Raw genomic sequence first — 5746 nt, 5'->3', positions numbered from 1 at the left:
CTAATAAAATCATTATTGTTGGTATTGGAAAAGTCACTTAATTTAGTATTATCTTGAGCCATCGTGACAAACAATCACCCCAACAAACAGTCACACAATAGGCAAGCGGGAAGGGACGAACAGAAAAAAGGGCAAACGGAAAAGAGGCGAATAAAACGGCAAGGGTGAAGTGGGGGAAGAGGAAAACGAGAGGCAATTGGCAAATAATGTAATGCGAGGGATAAGAGTTTGTGATGGGTACTTGGTATGTCTTGACTTGGCGTCGATCTCCCCGGCAATGGCGCAAGAAATCCTTCTTGCTACCTCATGAGCATGCGTTGGTTTCCGTTGAAGAGGAAAGGGTGATGCAGCAAAGTAGCATAAGTATTTTCCTTAGTTTTTGGGAACCAAGGTATCAATCTAGTAGGAGAATACACGCAAGTCACCTAGTACCTGCACAAACAAACAAGAACCTTGCAACCAACGTGATAAAGGAGTTGTCAATCCATTCACGGTCACTTACGAAAGTGAGATCTGACAGAGATAATAAGATAAATATTTTTGGTATTTTTGTTGTATAGATTGAAAAGTAAAGATTGCAAAATAAATAGTAAACAAATTGTTGATCGGAAACTTATATGATGTAAACTAGACTCGGGGGCCATAGGTTTCACTAGTGGCTTCTCGAAAGATAGCATATATTACGGTGGGTGAACAAATTGCTGCCAAGCAATTGATAGAAAAGCGGTCGATGTGTGGAGTAATAGTAGTAGATGGAGAATAGTTTCGGTCTTCTTGACACGGACGTGATGCCTATGTTCATGATCATGCCTAGATAGAAGGTCGGTGGAGCTGCGTGGGGCCCACGAGGGTGGAGGGCGCGCCGCCCTACCTCGTGGCCGCCTCGCTGCTAATGGCTACTACACAACCTTCTTCTTGTAGACATTGTTGGGCCTCCAAGTGCAGAGGTTTGTAGGATAGTAGCAAATTTCCCTCAAGTGGAAGACCTAAGGTATATCAATCTGTGGGAGGCGTAGGATGAAGATGGTCTCTCTCAAACAACCCTGCAACCAAATAACAAAGAGTCTCTTGTGTCCCCAACACACCCAATACAATGGTAAATTGTATAGGTGCACTAGTTCGGCGAGGAGATGGTGATACAAGTGCAATATGGATAGTAGATAAAGGTTTTTGTAATCTGAAATTATAAAAACAGCAAGGTAACAAGTGGTAAAAGTGAGCGTAAACGGTATTGCAATGCGTTGAAACAAGGCCTAGGGTTCATACTTTCACTAGTGCAAGTTCTCTCAACAATAATAACATAATTGGATCATATAACTATCCCTAAACATGCAAGAAAGAGTCACTCCAAAGTCACTAATAGCAAAGAACAAACGAAGAGATTATGGTAGGGTACGAAACCACCTCAAAGTTATTCTTTCTGATCGATCTATCATAGAGTTCGTACTAGAATAACACCTTAAGACACAAATCAACCAAAACCCTAATGTCACCTAGATACTCCAATGTCACCTCAAGTATCCATGGGTATGATTATACGATATGCATCACACAATCTTAGATTCATCTATTCAACCAACACAAAGAACTTCAAAGAGTGCCCCAAAGTTTCTACCGGAGAGTCAAGACGAAAACGTGTGCGAACCCCTATGCATAAGTTCACGAGGTCATGGAACTCGCAAGTTGATCACCAAAACATACATCAAGTGGATCACATGATATCCCATTGTCACCACAGATAAGCACGTGCAAGACATACATCAAGTGTTCTCAAATCCTCAAAGACTCAATCCGATAAGATAACTTCAAAGGGAAAACTCAATTCATCACAAGAGAGTAGAGGGGGAGAAACATCATAAGATCCAAATATAATAGCAAAGCTCGCGATACATCAAGATTGTACCATCTCAAGAACACGAGAGAGAGAGAGAGAGAGAGATCAAACACATAGTTACTGGTACATACCCTCAGCCCCGAGGGTGGACTACTCCCTCCTCGTCATGGAGAGCACCAGGATGATGAAGATGGCCACCAGAGAAGGATGTCCCCCCCTCCGGTAGGGTGCCGGAATAGGCCTAGATTGGTTTTTGGTGGCTACAGAGGCTTCTGGCGGCGGAACTCCCGATCTATTCTGCTCCTCGATGTTTTTAGGGTATATGGACATATATAGGCGAAAGAAGTCGGTCAGGGGAGCCCCGAGGGGCCCACGAGGGTGGGGGGCGCGCCCAGGGGGTAGGGCGCGCCTCCCTACCTCGTGGCTTCATCGAAGCTTCCCTGACGTCTACTCCAAGTCTCCTGGATTGCTTCCGTTCCAAAAATAAGTTCCGTGAAGTTTCAGGTCAATTGGACTCCGTTTGATTTTCCTTTTCTACGATAGTTTAAAACAAGGAAAAAACTGAAACTGGCACTGGGCTCTACGTTAATAGGTTAGTCACAAAAATCATATAAAATAGCATATAAATGCATATAAAACATCCAAGGTTGATAACATAATAGCATGGAACAATCAAAAATTATAGATACGTTGGAGACGTATCAAGCATCCCCAAGCTTAATTCCTTCTCATCCTCGAGTAGGTAAATGATAAAAACAGAATTTTTGATGTGTTATGCTACCTAACATAATTCTCAATGTAATTTTCTTTATTGTGGCAAGAATATTCAGATCCATAAGGTTCAAGACAAAAGTTTAATATTGAAATAAAAACAATAATATTTCAAGCATACTAACCAAGCAATTATGTCTTCTCAAAATAACATGGCCAAAGAAAGCTATCCCTACAAAATCATATAGTCTGGCTATGCTCTATCTTCATCACACAAAATATTTAAATCATGCACAACCCCGATGACAAACCAAGCAATTGTTTCATACTTTTGATGTTCTAAAACTTTTTCAATCTTCACGCAATACATGAGCGTGAGCCATGGACATAGCACTATAGGTGGAATAGAATGGTGGTTGTGGAGAGGACAAAAAGGAGAAGATAGTCTCACATCAACTAGGCATATCAACGGGCTATGGAGATGCCCATCTTTAGATATCAATGTGAGTGAGTAGGGATTGCCATGCAACGGATGCACTAGAGCTATAAGTGTATGAAAGCTCAAAAAGAAACTAGGTGGGTGTGCATCCAACTCGCTTGCTCACGAAGACCTAGGGCATTTTGAGGAAGCCCATCATTCGAATATACAAGCCAAGTTCTATAATGAAATATTCCCACTAGTATATGAAAGTGACAACATAGGAGACTCTCTATCATGAAGATCATGGTGCTACTTTGAAGCACAAGTGTGGTAAAAGGATAGTAACATTGTCCCTTCTCTCTTTTTCTCTCATTTTTTCTTTTTTTCTTTCTCTTTTTTATGGCCTCTTTCTTCTTTTTTTCATTTCTTTTTTTATTTTTTATTTTCTCCGGAGTCTCATCCCGACTTGTGGGGGAATCATAGTCTCCATCATCCTTTCCTCACATGGGACAATTGTAACGCCCCGAGACCGATATGCCAGGTGTCGTTCAGTTATTCGCTGGTGTTGCCTTGTCATTCCTTGCGTGTCATGCATTGCATATCATGTCATCATGTGCATTTCATTTGCATACGTGTTCGTCTCTTGTATCCGAGATTTTTCCCCGTTGTCCGTTTTGCAATCCGGCGTTCCTTTCTCCTCCGGTGGTCATTTCTACCTTTCTTTCTGGTGTGGGGATTAAACATTTCCGGATTGGACCGAGTCTTGCCAAGCGGCCTTGGTTTACTACCGGTAGACCGCCTGTCAAGTTTCGTACCATTTGGACTTCGTTTGATACTCCAACGGTTAACCGAGGGACCGAAAAGGCCTCGTGTGTGTCGCAGCCCAACACCCTTCCAATTTGGCCCAAAACCCACCTAACTCTGCTCCATCATCTCGGTCGTTCGATCACGATCGCGTGGCCACAAACCGCACCTCATTTGGACTCTCCTAGCCCCCTCTACCTATAAATATGTGATCCCCTCCGAATTTTTCGCGCAGTCCAAATCCTAGCCGTCCTCTACCTCGCGCCCGGACGAAACCTTCACCACCGGCCGGACATGTCCGCTGCCTCCGCCACCTCACTCCGCCCAATGAGAGCGTGACACGTCACCCCGCCGCCGCTTCCCTTCCACTCACCGCGCGCCACATGGCACCGCGCCGCCCCACTTCGCCGCCGGCCCGCGCGAGCCCGGGTCTCCGCCGCCGCCCGCAGGCACCCCGCGCCTCCTCGCTCCCGCAGCCGGTCGAGGGGAGGAGCCCCTCGATCCACGCCTTCGCCACCGGTTTTCTCCGCCGCCGTGCGCCCTCGCCGCCGCGGGCCACCATCGCCGGCGCCGCCTTGCCCGTCCCAACGCCGTTTTCCCTCGCCGTCGCCTCCCTTCCTCCGGCCCCGTCCAGATCCGGCATGGAGCTCGCCGGATCCGCCCGTTTCCTGCCGCCTCGCCGGACCCCGCTCGCTGCCGGCGTCCTCCATCGCCGCCATCGCCATGGATCGGGAACCAGTTCCCCCGCTCAACGACGTTGACCCTCGACGTGGGCCGGTCCAGCTTCCCGGCCAGCGCAGCGCCGAGTGTGGCCCAGCCTCCTCCGCCCCGAGGCCCAGCTTTCCGCAACCGCAGCGCCAGGCCCATCCCCAGCCGGCCCCGACGGCCTGCCTTCCCCTCCTTCCCGGGCCAGGCCCAGGGTTAGCCGCCCCAGCGCCCCGCCTCTATTTTTTTTCCTCCTGTTGGGCTAGTTTGTTTCGGCCCGATGCATGTTTTTTTCCTCTGTTGCGATTTGTCTATTATCCAGAGTTTGGCAGTTTTGCAGAATAGTCCCCCTAGTTCATGCATTTAATAACTCACAAATGGTGCATCGGATTAAAATGATTTATATATGAAACTTGCTCAGAATTTTGTGTAGATTAATAATATCCAACTTTCATCCATGTTTAAAATATTTAAAATGTTGTTTGCATTAATTTGCTCCTATGCCATGCTAAAATGATTTAATTCATAACTAAATAACCGTAACTCCGATTTTAATAAACTTTATATGTAAATGGGGTAGAATTTTGCCTAGTTTAACATGGTGGCATCATCTTGCATGTTTAACAACTCTAATATTATGTTTAGGGCAGAACAGTACCAAACCTAATTTATGCTCATGAGGAGTTTCCAGAAATGTTGTTCGTTGTTTCCGGCCTCATTTAAATTTGCCTAGATAGGTAGTTTTCATTTGCTTCACCCCTTGCCATGTTAACCAACATTTAATATTGTTGGGTACATAAACGAGATCGAACTAAATAATTGATGTGGTGTTTTGTCAATATGCATCCCGATGCATATTGATGCTCCACTTAATTTGTAGGATTGCTTGTGCACTTTGCCATGCCATGCATACTTAAACCGGACATGCATCATACTTGATTGTGCATCCTGCCATGTTCATGTCGTGGTTGTTTACTATGTTGTGTGCTTCTTTTCCGGTGTTGCTTCTTCGGGTTGGTTCCGTTAACGTCGAGTTTGTGAGGACCCGTTCGTCTACGTCCGTTTGTCTTCTTCATGGACTCGTTCTTCTTCCTTGCGGGATCTCAGGCAAGATGATCATGCCCTCAAAATCACTACTATCTTTGCTATGCTAGATGCTCGCTCTTTTGCTATGCCAATGCTACGATGCCTACCTTTTGCTTGTCAGCCTCCCAATTGCCATGTCAAACCTCTAACCCACCATGTCCTAGCAAACCATTGATTGGCTATGT

The sequence above is a fragment of the Triticum urartu genome, chromosome 5 (assembly GCF_003073215.2).
Source record: "Triticum urartu cultivar G1812 chromosome 5, Tu2.1, whole genome shotgun sequence".
In the NCBI taxonomy this organism is placed as follows: Eukaryota; Viridiplantae; Streptophyta; class Magnoliopsida; order Poales; family Poaceae; genus Triticum; species Triticum urartu.
This window is presented reverse-complemented; position numbering follows the sequence as displayed.